The following is a 22,075-nucleotide window of genomic DNA, read 5'->3' as shown; positions in this document are numbered from 1 at the left end:
AAAAATAAAAGTGTGATTTAACTTATTAGCCAATCTACAGAAAAATACCACAACAGTCACTTGAAAAAATATTTCAGTTTTTAGAGTACCAAGCACTTCTTAACTTATTGAAGCATGATATGTATGATACTTCTACAAAAATTAGCAGTGTGATAGTACTTTTCTATGTCTATTCATTTAATAGTTTACAATGATTTCTTAATCACCTAAGAATGTGGCATATATTTTAGAATTTATACTTCACAATTTATCTGGGCATAGCTGACTTCTCAAAATGTGTTCTGTGTTCTTTTTTTACTTTTTGTTCTCTTTACTTTTTACATGTAGGCAGAAGTGTTTTCAACAGACCATATTTTAAGTTAATGTTATTTGCTAAAAATATATGTAAATTTTCTTTTTTTAATTTAATTTTATTTTATTTGTGAACATACTGTACAGAGGGGTTACAATTACATGGGCAGGACAATGCATACATTTCTTACCAAGCATTGCAGCCTCCTCCTTTGTTTACCCTTCACATCCCTTCCCAGCCTCCCCCCTCCCAATCCCAATCCCAATCCCAATCTTCCCCTCCCCCCCCACCCCCTCACCGACTTTGTAAAGCTTGTTTTGGACATGACAACTTGTACTTCTCATTGTTATGTTAAATTTTCTTAAAGAAAAAATACTTGTTAAACTTTTTTTTTACACTATCATATCTGGTTAAGTCAATTTAAATGACAATAATTGCTAATTATCTTGAACACCAAAAATAAATTTGCCTTATTGGTTATTTACCTTTTAGCTATCTATCCATTTGCCATGTAGGCATACTACTTTCTTAATATCTTTTAGTTTTACAAATTATTTGAAGGTCCTAGCATAGATGAGGATTTATTTATACTGTGACATACCAAACATGCTTTTCAGAACTTAATGATATTGAGTAACATTTTTGCTGGTTTATAAAGTGGGTCAGAAGAATAGAAAGCAAAGAAAACAAAAATTAAAGGGAAAAAGAGAGAACCCTTTTGTAAGGCTTCACAAAGCCCTCAAAAGTATCACTTTCTTAAATGCACAACTTTTTTCTCCTCCTTTTAAGGACACATTGAAGGTTTAACTTCCATGATTTTAAGTTGGAAGAAAAGTATTATTAAGCTCAAATTGTTTGGCATGATTACTTTAAAGAACAAAGAATCATATACTTGTTAAAATTCTACTTCAGATAGATTCTTTTGAAATTTCCATGTTTCAAGACAATATTTTCCATGAGTGATATACCCCAAGGTGATTTATATAGGAGATTACTCTAGGGCACATGAATTTCATAAAAAATATATTGTAAAGCTGTTTTGGCAGGGTGAAATGATTGAGCATAGATGTGTACTTTCATTTTCTGTGTACCTGGTACTAGTGTAGTTAAAAGAAACTGTCTCCCATGCATTAACAATCTTATGGAAGATATAACTGATAAACAATAGCAATTGTTAATTTCACTTTGTTTTTTGTAGTGTAGACAAATTATGATTTGGAGGGTGTTCAGATTCAAATCACATACATTTGATTTGAAGATTTGTCCAATCAAGAGATCTTCAGAATCTATCACTACATAGAATAGATTTTTTTTATAAATAGAGATAATAGACAAGATAGTTTCACAGGGATTCCACTCCTGAAGTCTATCATTTAATGCAGTCTTTACAGCTTATAATTCTGAAATGGCATTGATTGTCCTCAGATACACACGACTTAAGTACTATGTATGACATTTCCATTTCTGTTTATACAATGTTGCCTTTTATTTCACTCAGCAAGATATTTCTTTGTTGGCCTCACTGAATGAAAATCATTAAAACATAGAAGGAGCAAAGCAAAAAATCTGTTTAAATTCTGGAACAAAATACAGTGTCTTACAAAGAAGATGATGAGGACTCTTGTTACAATTTTTGTGAGTCAAAAAGGGGTGTGTGCATATATATATACATACACACACATCTATATACATATATATATATCTTTTATATTTACAAGGTTTTTTGATAGAAGCTAGCCAGAGAGGATAGAAGATTGGGAAATGATTTTAAGAACTATAAATATTGGATGATGTTACACTGAATATAAACAAAACCCAACAAGTTGGTCCTATGTGGAAGAGAAATGAAGAGCAAAGGGAATATATCAAACTGAAACATTGAACAACAGGGAATATTCAGAACGTTATGGTATATGTGTACTTTCATTTTTTGTGTAGTTACTTTTATAGTTGAGAGGAAATATTAACCCTGTCTACATTTAAAATTATTCACAGTCCTTTCAGGTTATTTATCTAAGGGAAAAAATTGCCTGAAAATAATGCTCTCTTGTGGTAGTAATATCCTCTTGCTGCTGTAACAATTGCCAAAAATTTAGTGTCTTAAAACAATATAATATTTTGCTTTGATCTGTCCAATATAAGTCTCACTGGACTAAAGTGAGTGGTATCATCGGGCCAATATTCTTTTTCTTCCTTTTGCTCCTCATTCCTTTCTTTTGCTGTATTTAATCTAAAAATTATTGATGCATAGTAATTATAATACTTATGAGACACATTGTGTAATGAAAAATCAGGGTAATTAACATACCTAGCAGGTTGTCCATCATTTTTTGTCCGTTTCCTTACCTTCTCCAATCCCCAGAGGACATGAAAGTTCACTGGTTCATAATCCCTCTTAAATGTTCAAGGCCATCAGTGTCACACACTTTTTTTTCTCTTATCTGTGCTTCTATGTTTACATCTCTTTTGTGACCCTAACTCTCCATTATCTCCTTTTTTTACACACTCACTTTAGCTACCATCTCAAGATCCTTAATATAATCATACCTGCTAAATCCCTTTTGCTATTTATAGGCTCTAAGGATTAAAATATGGGTGTTTTGAGTAGGGGCATATTGAACTTACTATATTTCTGAATCTTTTATATTTTCTTTGTACCTAAATAATGCCTATCATAGCAGTCAACACTATCCCTCATATCAGACTATATGAAGCCTTTCTGGCTATATTACCATTTCATACTGTACAATGTGGTGTGTAATAAGGCATCAAAAACATTCTTGCATAGATGAGCAAATTCTGTTTAAATCTGAGATTTTGATGTTCAGCCAAAGGTTGTATCTGCAATATTATTATGCTGCTCTTTCTATTGGTGTCATACACTTTTACATACAGTATTCTGAATGTCGTTTCCATAGATTGACTTGATACTGAAGTTAAATAAAATGCTATCTCTGCTTTAATACAACAGTGAAGTTGCTACAAACATATATTATCCCCTTAAAATATTCTCCAGTTTTAACGATAGCCCAACTGGATCATGACTCATGCTAGGGAATTTAGTCACTTACTCATAGTTTTACTACTCATGGTGTAACAAAAGTGAAAACATACCACATTAAATAAATTGCAATTATGTTTTCTAAAACATATTGTGGAAACTGTGAACTAAATTGTAAAAATCTTACATATTTTAAATGTAGGTCATATTAAGCCCTGAAAAATAAAATATTTAGAATTGGTTTCAAAGTTTAGGATTAGATGCCCCTCATATATCTCTAAGAAAGTGCTAATTTGTTCTGAAAAGAAGCTAGTCTGAGGAGATTGAGATCCTTTTAACATAGAAAACTGAAATGCACCATCCACAGGTTGCCATGGTTTCAGTTTAGCAGAAAAATGAAATTGGGACGTCACCAATAAGTTCCAAGAGTATTCTTTTTGAAAGAAAGAAATCATATCAATGCAGTATAAAAACCTAACAAGATCTAGAACAATGCAGGCACTTTGAAAATTACAAAACCATTAGTCAATACCATATGAAGTGGACTGATTAACCTAAGAGGCTGTAGCCTCTTAGCGGCTGATGGGGAGCCAGTTAAGAAATAAGATTATGACTCCTTTCTTGAGGTTTCACACATTGCTTTCTTACAAAATAAAGTAAATTAGACCATAAATCATTGTCTATATTACTTCTCAACTACTGCCAGTATAAGAAGTGGAAGTTCCATTTGAAAATTATTTCCCTCTCCACTAAATTAACATTCTGTGTTGTCAAATTTAGTCAAATGGTACAAATAATATTTTATTTACAGATAAATGTGTCTAAGTTGAACGAGGTTAAAGAATCAAGCAAATTTATTCAAAGGACCAAGGAAAATACCTTCATAGATCATATTCTATTTTATGAGCGGTCTCCAGTATGGGAAGAGAGTTTTCTTCTTCTCCTTGTTAATAGGGATTGACCTCAAGACCCCTTATACTTGCTAATCAAGTGCTCTACCATTAGAGGTATTTCTCCAGTCCCAAATGACTTCTCTTCCTAGGAAAAAAGATTTGTTTCCAAATGTTCCCACCACTAGAAAGGCATAGAGGTAAAATACATGTAATTTAGCTTGATGTCACCATTTCACAATGAATAGATCCATTTAAACATCTTGAATACTGCAAATATATACAATCTTCACAAAAAGAAATTTTAAGCAAGAATTTCAATGTCAGGGAAAACTCTCACCAGGGGCCTATAAAATGAACCTCTAATATCTGTATTAAATATGGTCTAATCAAGCAATAACCAGTATACAGAGTTACTTACTTTTTTTTCTACTTTTCCAATACTAGGTTTTGAACTCAGGGCCTATACTTGATATACAAGTACTCTACCACTTGAGCAATGCCTCTCTTCTATTCATAGGCTACTGAAAACCAACTGTACTGTAACAATCTCACCATTCTTAAAGTGTAACTATCAGCAATAGTTGCATTTCAGAAATGATGTTTCTATGGCTAAATAGATCTGCCAATCCTTGAACTGCTTGCTTTCTTATATCTTATAAAACATCAGCATGTTGCTTTGTTCAGAAAGATTGTGTGGTACAAACATTCCTTACACTCACATAATACAAAATAAATCCAATGTGTTTCTGGTACTTTAATGCTATAATTGCTACTGTCTTCCACAACTTTCCTCCTCATCTCACCCAATCAACCCTCTCACTAAGGAATAATTCACACACATATACCAAGGGGCCAATAGCAAAGTTTAAACCATCAATATTTACTTCAGTTTAATTTTTGTATCTTTATTATAAATCAATTCGAGTAATGATGTCTTTTAAATTCTTTCTCTTCAATAAGACTCTAGGAATCTAGGTGAGCTTCAGTTACTCTTAAGGGAATAAATTGAAACATTATCTATACACTGTGGGAATATGGATAATTTGTTCTTTTGGCAACAGAAGAAGGAAGGAAATCTGATTCATTTCCCTGTGGTTCAGACTCTTCCTGGTCTCCACTGCACAGTGGCTGGCCTGTACTAGTCTTTAGACTGGTAATTGCATTTAATAAAGTTATCTTAGATCTGACATTCAGAATCTATGAAAACAGCCATTTGTTCTCCTTATTGAAACTCATTTGTCTGTCTTTGGGTCCACTGGACCTCTTAGCAGCTCAGAATCTCTAATACCTACCCAAGCGTTGAAACCAAGTTTTTAACAGAGGTAAATCAGGTCAGATTCAATTATCACTGCTTTTAACTACCACCATGCCATGACACTGCAGATTGGTAGATTTGGTCTGGGGAGGAGCTTTTCCGCTATACCTAGGCATTTAGCATCCTACAATCTTTTTGTGTGTGGGGGGGGGCATTTACAGGAGTTGAATGAAGGGCCTGGAACTCTTACTTCACTTTTTCTGCTTGACTCTATCATTCAAGCATAGCTCCAATTCCTGCTTTTACTGGTTAATTGGAGATAAGAGTACCATGAACTTTTCTGCCCAGGTGGCTTCAAATCACAATCCTCAGCTCTCAGTCTCCTGAGTAGTTAGGATTACAGGTGTATGTTACCAACATCCAGCTTCAGGGACCTGCGATCTTTATCCTGAGAACTACATCTCTTGTACCTTAATGTTTCTAAAACATCTCATCGTAATCTGAGTGTTTCCAAAGTCCCCATTGTATGGTTTGAGCCCAGTGGTGAGTAGGCTGAAGATACTAGTATCTTAACATTTTCCTGCTAACCCCTCTTTTCCACTTTCATAAAGCACTAAGCTCAATAAAGATAAATCTACCACTTCTATTTCAAAGCTGAATTTCCCTAGATAGTATCTTTCTTCTTCCTGTGGTAACTGAAATTCACAGCTTATTAAGGCAAAAAGGTTATCTGATCTACAATGTAGAATAGCTCTGTGAGCAAATATAGGCAGTCCATCTTTGAATGTTATTGGAACCAAAGGAAATTTAGAAAATCTCTTCCCTCTTGGTAAAGTAAGACAGCTCAAAAGGACAAATATCAGACGTATTCTTTCATATGTAGAACTTAGTTGTTTCAAAAAGATATGAAAGAAAGAGGGGACTATTCACAAAGAGGAAAGGGACCAATGGGAAGGGGAAGGGAACAAGAGGTAGCAATAGAGTAAGTCTGGTCAAAGTATATTATATAGGGGCACTGGTGGTTCACGCCTGTAATCCTAGCTACTCAGGAGGCTGAAATGTGAGAATTGTGATTCAAAGCCAGCCTGGGAAGGAAGGTTCATGAGATTCTTATCTCTAATTAACCAACAAAGTGCCAGAAGTGGAGATGTAGCTCAAGTGGCTGAGTACTAGTTTTGAGCACAAAAGCAGAGACACCATACAGACCCTGATTTCAAGCCCCTGGACTCACTCCCTCTCTCTCTCTCTCTCTCTCTCTCTCTCTCTCTCTCTCTCACACACACACACACACACACACACACACACACACAGAGTCATAATGAAACCTGTTATGTTCTTTTATTAATAAAATAAGACTGATTACATGATTTTAACTCTTAGGTTTTACATTTCAAAACTGCCTATATTTCTTTGTATTATTGTTGGCAATTAACTCTTCTGAAGACGAATGCTTCTGACTAAGGAATGTTTTGAGAACAGGAATGTAAGGAATAAATGAAAATGTACGTATAGTTTTGAAAACTTTGTCTCCAGGGTATATAAATCTCACCCAAATTTTCAAATACTTTGAATTTATGTTACTGTGTAATAGTTTGAGTAGAGTATTAGTCAAAATAATACAAAGTTATATTTTATGCATATGTGGAATAATAGCTTAATAGTTTATGCAGTTATGGAGATTACTTAAAACCCAAAAGCAGCAGTATCTCAGTTCAAGGACAGCCCAACAGAAACATCCTTGAAATCCTATCACCAAACTAACCAGCAAAAACACCACTGGAGATATGTACCAAGTAGTAGAATACCAACCTAGAAAGCATTATGTCTTGAGTTCAAATACCAGATGATATTTTTACAAAAGCATGTAAAATATTTTTAATGTTCATGCATATTATCTACTTCTTGGAGCAGTGTTTTTGAATTTATAATAACATGTCCTATAAAGATTAGAATACTAAAAAATGCTCTCTCTATATATATTTCTGTTATATATGACTGCTACATATCATAGTTATCTTACAAATACTTCCAATAATTATAAGATAGTACTATCCATATATATAGTCCTAAGGAAATATAGTCCTAAGACCAAAATGTAACTTCCTTAAGATTACAGTTAATTAATTGACAAAGCCACTTTTCAGCTGAGTCACATCTTATTCAATATCAATAATATTGGTAAAATGACTTTTAAGCAGATAAGGAAGAGCCATTGATTGGTTCTAAATGGGAATCATTTTTCTAAAAAATAAAAAGAGGTCTAAATTTGCATTCTTAATCCTTTGAATCATTTCTGTTAACATGACCCAGATAACACATTGATGAGAAGAAATTTTTAAAAACTCACAAAAATCAGTTGAGGAATATGAAAAGTGACATCCTAACCTAACCGAAGGGAGACTGGCACATCATGCTCATCACTAATCTTGTTCAATCTGAGAAAGTTTTAGGATCGAAGAATATCCTTTCTCAGGGCCTTGAGCAGTAAACAAGACCTAGAATAAAATAAATATTCTGCATATGTAATTTTGTATAATAGGGCTTGGAATGCATGAAATACTCTAAATCAGGTTTTTTTGTTACTTTCATTAAAATTGGGCTATCATTAAAATTCTTACTATCATTAAAGTTCTTACTATTGTCATGAAAGGATTGAAACAGAAAATGAGAAAAGGCCAATGGTATCACATCCCTTTTTGGTTTGGTTTGGTTTGTTTCTTGGGTTTTCACTGATTTTCATGCAGGGTCTTGCTCATTTCCCAGGCTGGCCTAGATGATGATCTTTCTTTCTTTTTTTTTTTATTGTGAAAATACCGTATAGAGGGGTTACAATTACATGGGCAAGATAATGAGTACATTTCTTATCAAGCATTGCAGCCTCCTCCTTTGTTTACCCTTCACATCCCTCCCAGCCTCCCCCCCCCCCAATCCTCCCCCCCCCCCGACCAAACTTGTAAAGCTCCTTTTCGACATGACAACTTGTACTTCTCATTGCTGCAACGGGTCCACCTGTATCCTTAAACGACTTGTTTTTCCCCTTCTCCTCCACAAATTATACCCACATCAAATACAGTGAAAGCAGGGGTTATACCGTGGGGGAGGGACCTACAAAGCAACAAAGAAATAATCTTATAAATGAGTTAGAAACAAATGCATGAAAGAAAAAAAACATTTAAATACATATCTTAGGGTTCATTTTCCTAACATCACCTTATCTGACCTATTCTGCTTGACTCAGACATATACTAGATATTGCAAATAAGGGAAACCATGGGAACTATGTGTAGATGACGATCTTTCTATTTACACTTCCTGCCTACCTGAGAAGACAGCCACATTCCACCATACTTAACATTGTATAGGTTGAGCTAGGTTGTGCTTCGAACAATGATCCTGTTGATCTCAGTCTCCAAAATAGCTAGGATACTATGTATAAGCCACCACACCTAGTTTATCTTTTGTTTTATTTGAATTCATAATATATTAACTTGCATCTCTTTTTTTAAAAATAAAAAGTGCCTGTTGCTGAACCTTTAGTTAGTAATGGAGTGAGGATATACGTAAAATTTTAAAACGGATTTAAAAAAATATTCAACTTCAAAAGACATTCAAAGATATAGTGGGATGTAGTGGGCTGGAAAGAATGTCATATTTTTGATTTGCAATACCAGAAGGATAATTCTCCAGGGCCAAAGGATATATGATTTAAGGTAATCTATAATTATGTCTGTCTTCTTTCAGAAAAAAAAATCATGTAGATTTCCACATACAAACACACACACTACAGGAGTTTTTTTTTAAAAAAAATTAGCTCTACATGAAATCCAATAGAAAACTCTGAGAAATGTTAGTAATCTCAGATACAATACAGAACGAATGATAGCAGCAAGAGGACTACATGCTATGGCGTCAGATGCTTCCACTGCTTTTCAGAGGTTGATTTTATTTACTGAAGAGCAATGGATAAATAAACTAGCAGAACTAAATACCCAACTTTTCATATTAAAGATGATAGCAGTAATCAAAACAGTCATTGATTACCTCATTGTTTCGAAATTTAGCATAAAACACATTGAATAAATGACTAAATATGTTTTACATTAAATTTTAGCATTCATTTCCTGTTTTACAGATGACAATACCAATAGCATTATTTTACCTACCATTTCATGCCATTGTCCAATATTACTATATATATATTTTTTTTGGGGAGTCGTGGGGCCTGAACTCTGGGCCTGGGCGCTGTCCCTCAGCTCTTCAGCTCAAGGCTAGCGCTCTACCACTTGAGCCACAGCACCACTTCCAGCTTTTGTGTTTTTGCTTGTGTGGTGGCCTCAGGCATGCAAGGCAAGCGCTCTACCACTGAGCCACCTTCCCAGCCCCTATTACAATATATTTTTGAGATACATATTACAGTAATGAAATTTTAACAAAATATAATATGCTTGTCTGCTTGCATTGATTTCTACCTCCTGTATTATTCCTGCCCATTCTTTCAGTTACAAATCAAATTACTGTAATTTAAGACAATGTCAAGGTCTCACCAGACTTGCTTTGTCTACCTAAGACCCAGTGCCAAATAGGCTTTGAAAATTGGCAGAGTTTAAGGTTAAATCTATAGATGCTGACGTTGATTAATCAATGTGGTCCCTAAGAAGTAGATGTCTGTCTTGTTCAAAGTCATTTTTTAACTTCTACAATGTAAGACACTTCCTATTCACTGATAAGCAATAGTCTTTGAAAGTAATACAACTATAGACACTTGAGCAAGTACAAATGAGCCAAGCCAGTTGTCCTTTACCTCCAATATTACAAGCCTTACTCCACATGCCCTGAAGTGCCATCATTATTACCATTGGTCCCCCAAATAAAGGAAGTATGAAAGAAACATTATCAAACCTAGAAAGATATGCAATAAACTGTTTATTTTTCAATTATACTTGAAGTTGCACAACTGTAAGAATTATTCAGCAGATAAAACTTTGTACTTGTGTAAACATAGAGTATTAAGAAAGTTCTCTTGAGTTAAAGATGTCATTAGGTAACTGTAAAGAGAAATGACCTGGTGGCTTAACTTTAGGATGAGGAAATGGGCACAATACGCTTTTTTGTTTTTCAGTCATGGGGCTTGAATTGAGGGCCTGGGTGCTATCCCTGAGCTTTTGTACTCAAGACAAGAACACTACCATTTTAAGCTGCAGCCCCACTTCTGGTTTTTGTGTTTGTTTGGTTTGGTTTGGTTTTGGTGGCTGATTGGAAATAAGAGTCTCACAGACTTTCCTGCCCTGGAGGGTGCTGAACAGTGATCCTCAGAACTCAGCCTCATGTAAGATTACAGGTGTGAGATACAAGTACCCACTTTATACTAAGTATTTTGTTCATGATAAAATTTCTTTATTTGAATTTTATTTTTCTCTATAGTATCAAAATTTTTAATATATATTTTAATGTAAATATGCTAAGTATTTTTTGATTGCTCGAAAACAATATACTTTCATTGACACTGTTCGGTAAATACTCTTCTAAAAAATTACCTGAGGGAAAGCTAGCTTTATCTTTCTAATAAAGTTTTGAATCTTTTCAAAAGATACATTTAAAAGAACTGAATTTAGAAATTGTTCCCAAGCTTCTATGTTTATTCAAACTGAATATTTACATACAACAGTTAAAGAATTTAGATGTTTTCATTTGTCAGTTAATGAAGTTTCCAGCCTAGGTATGTCTTCATATGACTAATGCATTCATTGTTTAGCCACTTATTCATAATTGTATTTTATATTTCTTGGATAATATATACAGATATCAAAACTACTATCTCTGTTGGGTGAAGATGAATAAGGCAGCATATATTAATACCCGATAAGTATGTATACAATGTGAGGAGAAACGGGACTATAGGACCTGATCTTTTAGACAAAGTGGAATAATTAGAAAACAAATCCTAATATACATGATACAGACCAATATTTGAAGATTCAGAGAGTTAAAAAGAAGTGATGAGTCTGGGCACTGGACCTGTAATCCTAGCTACTCAGGAGGGTATGATCTGAGGAGCATGGTTCAAAGACAGCCTGGGCAGAAAAATCCCCAAAATTCTTATCCCAAATTAATCAGAAAAAAATACTGAGTTGGCCCTGAGTTGCAGCACATACACAAGCACTAGCACACACACACACAAGCAGACCAGTATTCTAGGATAGTGAAATCTAGTGTACAAAATTAATTTTAAGACTGTGACTTTGTCATGGTCATTTTGGGAGTCATTCTACCTAATTTTTCCAGGTAACTTGTTTTGCCTGTAAATGAAACAAATGGAATCTATCTGGGTTATAAACGTGTGTGTGTGTGTGTGTGTGTGTGTGTGTGTGTGTGTGTGTGTGTGTGTGATATCCTGTAATTTCTCTTTGGGGAATTTAAAATATGAAGAGGCTGCTTTGTATCTTTTTAAGTGGAGGATACAGAAAAGTAAGATATCATTTGTAAACATGGATACGTTCCTTCTCTTATGGGATTACTATTAAGACAAAATGTATGTATGTAAAATTAGTAAATATGTTTCTCCTTAATTAGAAAATTGAGTTAGAAGATAAAATTATGCTCCTTCTTTATTCCTTCTACATTTCACCCATCCATATTGTTTGCTGAAATCATCCTAGTAAACCTTTAAAAATGGAAAAAAATAAAACAAGTAAAATAATTGACCATTTCTAGTGCCAAAGGTAGTTAAATGAGTAATTTACAATTCAGTGAAATCCCACTGGGATTAGGCTTCAAGACTGCTTTGTACTCATGGGTAATTTTCAAGGGCACACTGAATTACTTCCTGATACTTGCTGACATATATTATGCCTGTTTCTTTTTCTTAACCCACACAAACTACAAAACTGAACATTTCCTTTCCATATTCTAGTTCCATAGACATAGCTTGTGCCTTCACAATCACTGGTTTATATTTTATTTTTCCTCTCTACTACATATGAGCTCTGAAAATTCTGTAGTCTTGCTCATTTATCTTACTTGTAATTAGACCCCAAATGTAGATATTTTCTCAAATGTAGCATGGCAATCCAAACATCTATAGTGTCTCATCTCAGGTACAGAATTTATATAGCACAAATTAATTATAAAATCAGCGTCACACTAATAATAGGTCTTACCTAACCTTAATCTATACTAGTGATTCAAAGAATAAAAGCATTCATCAAAAGGAGATGCAATAATTTTTTCGTTGAAAGAATCTACATATGTCAGCTATCCATTTTCTAGTGAATTGTGATGAATCCTGCTTTTGGCTCATCAAATTATTTTTTTCGAATTTTGGGACTCTTTGTTTTTCTTGTTTGTTTGTTTTGTCAGTCATGGGGCTTGAACTCTGGGCCTGGTTACTGTCCCTCAGCTCCTCTGTTCAAGGCAATTGCTCTACTATTTGAACCATAGTGCCACTTCCCGTTTTCTGGTGGTTCATTGGAGATGAATCTCAGGGATTTTCCTGCCTGAACCTCGATTCTCAGATCTCAGCCTCCTGAGTAGCTATGATTACACGTGTAAGCCACTGGCTCCTGGCAGGACTCTTCCATTTTATGTACCATAAATTTCACAAATAAAGATGCTCTCCTAACTACTCCCTAATCTATAGCAACCACATTTATTTTTAATTTGTAATAAACACTATAGATTTGAAAGTTCTTAATAAGAAATGTCTTGATAAGACAAACAGGTAGAAGGGAGATCTAATTATGCATTTCTGTTGTCCAAGTAGTAAGAAATAGGCTACATGTCTACACTTAACCATAAGCACCTAACTTAAAGCCTAGAGGATATTTTCAGCTTGATAACCATATTGTATATGGACCATCATTTTATTTTATTTTTATATTTTTGTGAAAATACCATATAGAGGGGTTGCAATTACATGGGCAAGTAATGAGTACATTTCTTATCAAGCATTGTTGCCTCCTCCTTTGTTTCCCCTTCCCATCCCTTCCCATCCTCCCCCTCCTGCCAAAGTTATAAAGTTTGTTTTCGACATAACGACTTGTACAACCCATTGTTGCAATGGGTCACCTGTATCCCTATTTAAACGATTATAAGATGATTTTTTTGTTGCTTAGTATGTCTCTCCTCCACAGTATAACCCCTGCTTTCACTGTATTAGAGGTTGGTATTTTTTATTTTTTATAATTGATTTTTATTTTATTATAAAGGTGATGTACAGAGGGGTTACAGTTACATAAGTAAGGTCATGAATACATTTCTTGTCAAACATTGTTACCACCTCCTTTGTTTTTCTCCCATTATACCTCTCCATGACACTCCCCCCCCCCCAAGTTGGAAAGTTCATTTCAAACTTAGTGTCTTATGCTGTTGCATTGGTTCACACTTTGTCCTTGTTTCACCATTTTGTTATTCCCCTTCCCTTTTCCAAATCACATAAACATGTATACAAGACACAGGGTACCAGAATAAAAAAACAGGGGATAAACCAAAGGCAAAAAAAGAGAAAGAACTGCATACAGTATATTAAAAATAACAACATCAACAACAATGAAAACCCCTTGTTTCCACATCTTAGAGTTCATTTTGATTAGCATCATTTTATATGGTCATACATAGCTATAAGCATAGCTATTAAGCTATTGTGATCTGCTGCTAGGTGTATATTAATTATTACAAATGAAGGAAACCATGGAGCCTCTGTTTCTTTGGATCTGGCTTACTTAATATGGTTTTTCCAGGTCTTTCCATTTCCTTATGGAGTAATGTCATTCTCTCTGATAGAAGCATAGAATTCCATTATGTATATATATTGATCCATTCATCTACTGAGGGGCATCTGGGTTGATTCCATATGCTAGCCATGGTAAACAATGCTACAGTGAATATAGTTGTGATGGTAGCTTTAGTGTGGCTTTGCTTATCATTATTTGATAAATGCCCAGGAGTGGGATTGGTGGCACATAGGGGACTTCTATGTGTAGTCTTTTAAGAAACATCCATAATGCTTTCCAGAATGGTTGATCAAGATTATACTCCAATCTCCTCCAGCATCTGTTATTTTTTTCCTTGATAATAGCCTTTCTAACTGGGGTGAGATAGAATCTCAGTGAGGTTTTGATTTGCATTTCTTCTGTTGAACCAACATTTTATAAAGCATTGTGCTACAGATAAGGCTCATCAACACTAGAGTATGGCCTTTTATATTTGTGCAGCTCGAATAGTGGAAACAATATAAAATCAATAATGCAATGGATTCCAAAAAGAGATAAAATTTAGACCTATTTATTATTTCTTAACAAAGATGAGGACACCCAAATCAGATGTGGTTCAAAATTCTACCTTGAAGAGAGGATAAAGTGAAACTTGAAGGGTAAGAATGCCTTAATTAAGAAGAGAAGGAGAAATAGTCATTCCATAACCAAGAAATAATAAAGGAACCATGTGTGATTAAACCAAGTGAATTATGTATAAATACTTTGTATGGTGATAGCAAGAAATGAAATTCTGAGAATATGTATGGTAAAGGAAGAAGCCAGTGAAGAGGGAAGTTTTTTGATACGTTTGTTTACTTCAATTTTTTTCAATAAATAGGGGGAACCACTGAAGAATATTAAGATCAGAGTGGATATCATGTTTTCTTTTTTAATGTTTTTATTATTATCTTTAAGTAGTTCTACAAAGAAGTTCCCATTCTACAAAACAGTATATGAATACGAGGTGTCTGACAACATTGTCACCCATCGCTCCCAACCCATCCCTTCTCTCACTTTTCTTTTTTTTCTTAAATTGAGATTAGGTGATTGCATAAATCACATATTTCACAGTATTGTGGAATAGTGAGACCTAGTTAAAGTCACAAACTCATTTTTAACTAACCTCACAAGGCAAATTGTGTTTACCATGGTCCATAAAGTTTGCAAATTCTATGAGCTTTGACAATACAGTTATTTCCTCCACATCAGGTGATGATTACATTTCTTTCCTTTGCTTAGTGTAGGCTGTTCCCTCTTTTCCCTCTCATTCCTCCCTTCCCATCGCTGTCTTTGGTTGCCTAGTTATTTTTCTTCTATGTCCAGTGCAGCTGACATCATATTTTCAAGTAGTCTTTTTTATTGTTATTATAAAGATGATGTACAGTAGCGTTACAGTTATATAAGTTAGGTAAAGATAACGTTTCTTTTTGGACAATGTCACCCCTTCCTTTGCTCTCCCCTAGTTTTTCCCTTCTGTCCCCAATCACAACTCATACAGTTCATTTTCAACATAGTGTTCAGTGAGTACCATTGCTGCATTTGTTGACCCTTGCTCCCTCCATTTGTGCTTCCTCTTATAATCCCAGTCACATATAAACAAAAATATAGAAAGAACAGGATAGAAAACAAAAATAGCAAAAAAACCCTCTTGTTTTCATTTCCTGGGAGTTCATTTTGATAAATATTATTTTGTATGATCAGATGCACATAGGCATTGTGTCTTTCTGTCCCTCACCTAAGATTATTGTCCTTTGTTCTTCAATTATTCTTTTTAAATTTCATATTGAACTAGTCTCTGCTTTCAAGAAATATTTACTAAGAGCTAAGGACTGTCCACCTTCATATGGCTGATTTTTAAGATGAATAAATGAGTCAAAGTTCCTTTTCACTTTCATCTTCCAAATATTTGCATAAAAAGAAAAACTAACAGACATATTGTTATGAAATATGAAGTTTGTATCCAGCACAAACAAATATCTCTGAAAATAAAACTATCAAGTCTCAACTACCTAGCAGAGTTCAGTGAAGCACTCTCCATTAGCCGGGTGCCTGTGGCTCATGCCTGTAATCCTAGCTATTCAGGAGGCTGAGATAAAGATGGAAGTTTGATGGGAGTGGGAGTTGGGGAGAGAGAGAGAGAGACAAGGACAGAGACAGAGACAGACAAAGAAAGAGAGGAGAGAAAAAGAACATACCTGTCTTTGGCCACCCTGAATGACATAACAAACTCCATGAGCAGGATTAAGAAAAAATCAAAACGATTTTAGTAAGTTAAGTGAGAGACAGAGGTGAGGCATTAACAAAAGAAGTTAAAATTTCTAGAGCATGTACTTAGTTTAAATGTCGTGAAATTGCTAATGAACAACTAACTGCCTGACATAGCAACAGTTTCATTGCAGGTTATTCCATAATTTCATGTAACATGGAAACCATTAAATATGATTATTGCCCAGTACTGGTGACTTACACCTCCTTACTCAGGATGTTGAGATCTGAGGATCACAATTTCAATTCAGTCCAGGGAGAAAAGTCTGTATAAGTCTCTTACCTCCAATTAACCACCAAAAAGCCAGAAGTAGATGTATGGCTCAAATGGTACCCAGTAGTCACACTGCCTTACACACATAGGTTATGACTTGTATTTTAGTAATAAGTAAACTGAACCTTATTGAAATAAGTTACTTGCCTAGACGCACATGGGTAGAAGATTCTACATCAGTCAAGGCATACTAGTTGGTATACTAAAACTGAATTAACATTAATACAAGGCCTATTTTCAAAGTCATTGATAAACAATAGAGAGACCAAAAGGAATGCAGCAGCACCGAAACTGCACTAGCCACAGATGTTACCAGTGCAAGAGCTTAAAGCACAATTGGCATGTTCCACAAAGAAGCAGCTATATGAGGAAGAATGACTGACACGAGCTATAGTCTGGAAACTCAGTAAAGGAAGAAATGAATGAATAATTACCCTGAAACTTATTCATAAAAAAAACTCCACTTTCTTTCCTAAGCATCCTACTACAGGTACCCATTCAGAGGACAAGAAGCCTATGATGTACTCCACAAAAATCTGCCTCACGGGGCACAGAGTGAAGGAGAACCAATGGTGGTAGATTTGGCAGAGGCTCCAACAAAGAAGACATCCATTATTGCCATAGTGAGGCATTAAATTGAATTTAGAATTCAATGGCCATTTGAGTTGATTGCTTGGTGATCCTGAGTAAAATGGTAGAAGTACAGATTGTAATGATAAAGCAATGAGGAAAAGCAAGGGAGTAATGTAATCAGCAGAAATGTATATAAGGTGGGAAAAAAGGGAGATGGTAGTGTGAGTTCGGGGCCTTTAACTTGAGCAGATAGGCAAATAGTGATGGCATTAAGTGAAATAAGGACAAATGAAAGAAGAAACAAAAGTTCAATTTGGGTAGGGCTCAAATGTAATACGTATAGATTGTGCCACATACTTGATAGGTGGATAGGTGGATGAATAGATAAGTAGGCAATACATTTCATATATACCTGTATGTTTATACACATGTACATAGATGAAATTTGGATGATAGTTTTAAGTTGGGAACTGAATCTTGGAAGTCACTAACAAACTTAGTGGTTTCAAATTTTGTCAGAAATAGCCATAATAAATATGTAAAATGGATGTGTACAATCAAGGCAGGAAACCAAGGCTAACCTTGTTCTTAGCAGGAAAAAGATCCACTAAAATCATTTTTCAACTGGATACTATATTCACTTATAGTTTACTGATTTGTATTAAAGGGGAGAAGAAAGAAGTGGTGTGTGATTATACACTTTTTTCAAATTCTAGAAATGTTAGCTGAACTGTTTAAAATAATGTTTGTGCATCAAAAGCCCCTGAAACTTTGATCTTATGAGAAGAAAAGTTTAGGCCAACCTAGGAGAATAGAGGGGCGAAATATGCAAACTGTTAAATAGACTTATAAAGTCATAAGGGATACAAACCATAAAGGGTGCCAAAGCTAAAAGTTTAGGGACATGCAGTTGCCATTTATAAGGGGAAAGCCACAGCAAAATTAATAAGTGAAACTGCTGATTAATGTATAGGTAAACTGGTAAATTTTTTAAATGGAAGCTATAAACTCGACTTATTTTTATAGTATAAATCAGTAAACAGGGTAATAAAGGGTAGTAAAATTTAGTAAAGGTAAAAAGTTTTTTTAACTAGTTTTCCTACTAACATATGAGAATGCATGACGCATTAAATAATGTTTAATTTATATAAATTAGAATTAATATACATAAAATGGTAGAGGCAAACAAAATGGGAAGGCCTCCTAGTGCAATTACCTTTGAATTTATTTGATGATAAAATACCTTACATAATAAAATCAAAACACAAGTATTATTATACATTGAATGTTATTGGACAAGGTCCCAGAGAGTGATATTTAATGCTTATTACCAGTAAGTAACAGTGCTTTGTTCCTAATTAGCTGGACAGCATTAGGAAATAGCAGAATGGTCAACTTTAGATTAGAGAGAACATTTCTGACCAATCTCAGATGTATTCAAAAGCATAACTTCTTAAAATTGATCTTTTTGGTTCCTTTATGGAAAAGAAACTATTTGGTGCATTCCTACAAACTCTGAAGTTCAAAGATACAATTAAATCCTTTCTGTTCTATCAAAGACTATAAGTGGCCATTATAGAATGCTCAGGAAACTTCCTGAGAATTTAAAAAAGGGAGTTCTGAAAAATATTTTTATTTTAAGGATTAGTTTCTCATTTACATATTTCTAGTTGTAATTGTGATTGTGTTTTTATTTGCCTTTTAAAGAGAGATCTAGCCAGGCTCTGGTGGCTTGTGCCTGAAATCCTATTACTCAGGAGGCTAAGATTTGAGGATCGGAGTTCAAAGTTACCTCGGGCAGGAAAGTATGAGAGACACTTGCCTCCAGTTCAGCACCAAAAGAGCCAAAAGTGGAGCTGTGCCTCAAGTGGTAGCGTGAAAAGCTCGGGAACAGCACCAACATTCCGAGTTCAAACCTCACGACTGGCACACGATAGAATAGATAATTACATAAATATAAGTGTCTTATTGACACTCCATTTAATACTCATCTTCAAAGTCAATAAGGTACATGAGACGCTGACTATAAATTTGAGTAAACATCACAAAAATATAAAAATATCTCTTATCTTCCTATGACAGTCAAACTTTTTATGGTTGTATGAACATTTTCCAGTAGGTAATTAAACAATACTAAATATCAATATTGAAATGCATAAAAATAATTCTTTAGCTCATCTATTTTATTTTTATTGTTATAAAGTGTAACATTGTTCAGTTACTGTTTATTCCCTCTTCTATCCGTAGCTCCAAGGAAGGAGTATACTTCTGGGTGCAATTATTTTAGACGTGGATAATTTGCTCTGGATAATGCAAAACAGGAAGATGTGATCATGTGAATTCCCAATCATAAACTTAAGGAAGCCTCAAACATTTTCTGCTTACCAATCTAGGAACTTAGAACACAAATATTTCCTGGATATGTACTGCCTATTTCTTCTTCTAAATTTAGAATAAATCTCAGGGCAAAAACTCAAAAAGTGACTTCCGGATGAGCCACAGAACAGTCTATCATTGAACTTTTAGAATATTCTGTTACATAACACTATAGAAATTACTGACTGGGTCAACAGAGGAAATATTTTATAATTCTTCCTTATAATCAGCATTATTTGGTGAAGTTCAATATATTGAGTATAAAAAATCTTTAGTACATTTAGAAGAACACTATACCTGTCATATGACATTCCATCACTAGATGATGAGTGAAAAATGGAGCATTCACATGTCTTCTCAATTACAGCTTTGGTAAAATGCTTTAGAGAATCCTATAGATGTAAATAGTGTTCCAACTATGGAAAAGAGCCAAACATATTGTTACTAAGATAGAGTGCTTTTTCATGTGACAGCATTGAAACAGTTTGAAAACTTGAAAACCTTACGTAAATTGGAGCTCTATATTGGTCCTTTGTCACATGGTACAGTAGTTTTTTAAGTATATATCTTTATTTATTTAAATTATGGGTTTTGAGCTGGCTCAGCTTTCACTCCACTGCTTGAGCTATCCTTCTAGATCTGTCTTTTGCTGGCTATTTTGGAGATGGAGTCTTATGACTTTTTATGCCTAAGCCATCTTTGAACTGTGATCCTTTGCAGCTCAGCCTTCAGAGTAGCTAGGATTAGTCCTGAATCACCCCACCAGGGCCAGGTTTATTTGTTTTGAGAGATAGCCTACCTATGTGGTCTGGGATGTCCTCAAACTCACAATCCTTAGTTTCCTGAATGCAGAGGTTGAAGATATGCCCCCACCACACCTGATTCTTCTTCCTCCTCCTCCTCCTCCTTTTCTTCCTTCTTAATTCTTCTGCTCCTCCTCTTTTTTCTCTATATGCTTCCCCTTCTCCTGCTGCTCCTCCCTCTCCCGCTTTACCTTCTCCTTCTCTTCCTCCACCTTCTTTTCTAATAATTATATAAACTGATAAGGTACAATTGCCTTGAAATATGTGCTCATTGTACAATGATCAACTCGAAACAACTAACATACATCTCACCTTAAATGTTTTTCAATTCTTGTTGGTAAGTAAATTCTAATATTCTCTTCTACTCTCAACTTATATGAGATCATCTTTTTCATCATATCTCTTATGTGAATGAGGTCACATGGTGTTTGTTATTTGTACATGGCACTATTCACAATAGTCAAAATATGGAAGCAACTTAAATGCTCATCAATATATGAAAGAAAATTTAAAATGTGGTATATACATAATAGAATGATATTTGTCTGCCAAAAAGGATAGAATCATGCCAGTTGCAATACATTGATATCTGATTGCTACAGTAATATTCCCATAAAGTTAATGGCTTAGAGAAAAATAAATTGATTAACTTATGGTTGTGCAGTTCAGAAATCTTCAGTGAGTCTTGCTGAATTAAAATCAAATTGTCAGCAGAGCTGCATTCCTTTCTAGAAGCTCTAAGGAAAATCAATTTTCTTGCCTCTTTCAAATTTTGGAGGCTACCCCCATTCCTTGAATCATGGCCCTTAACTTATTTTCCAAATAATAAATATCTTCCAAGTCTATCTTATGCTGCAGTCTGTCTGATTCTCTTTTCTGCATCCCTCTTACTTGCAAGAATCTTTACAATTACTTTGAACCCACTCTAAAGAACTAGGATAAACTCCCCTTCTCCAACTTAGTTGATAAGCAACCTATATTCCATTTGCAATCTTAACTTCCTTGTAGAGTATGATCCCATATATTCATGCATTCTAGGAATTAAGACATGGGTATCTTTTTGGTTCATTATTATGCCTATTACAGATGTTATCTTTGCAAGTTAATATCATCCTTAGTTATGTAAGGGCAAGATTGTTATACTCACATATATTGGTTTGCTGAATACTAATATATGTACTACTGACACATATTCTTATGCATATATTGCAATATAGTACCTTGATTGACATCATAGACTACTCAGTATTGCCTTACCTGTTTTCAAGCTACATAGATTTTTAGACAAGATATTAAATTATCCAGACAATAATTTACTCATCTTTATAATCGTGGATAATGTTATAATATATATCAGTTTTGAGAGTATTTAGTGTAGTAGTATCCATAAAAGTCTTAGCAAGTTGGCAAAATTGGTTAACTACTTGTAGAAAACTAAAGCTAGATCCTTATATATCACCCTGCACCAGAATCAACTCCAAATCGATCAGAGACCTCAGAGTCAAAGCAGACACTCTGAAAACATTACAGGATGGAATAGGAGAAACCCTAGGTCTCCTTGGCACAGGCTGAAATTTTCTTAATAGAGACCCA

The sequence above is a fragment of the Dipodomys ordii genome, unplaced genomic scaffold (genome assembly GCF_000151885.1).
Source record: "Dipodomys ordii isolate 6190 unplaced genomic scaffold, Dord_2.0 Scaffold94, whole genome shotgun sequence".
NCBI lineage: Eukaryota > Metazoa > Chordata > Mammalia > Rodentia > Heteromyidae > Dipodomys > Dipodomys ordii.
This window is presented reverse-complemented; position numbering follows the sequence as displayed.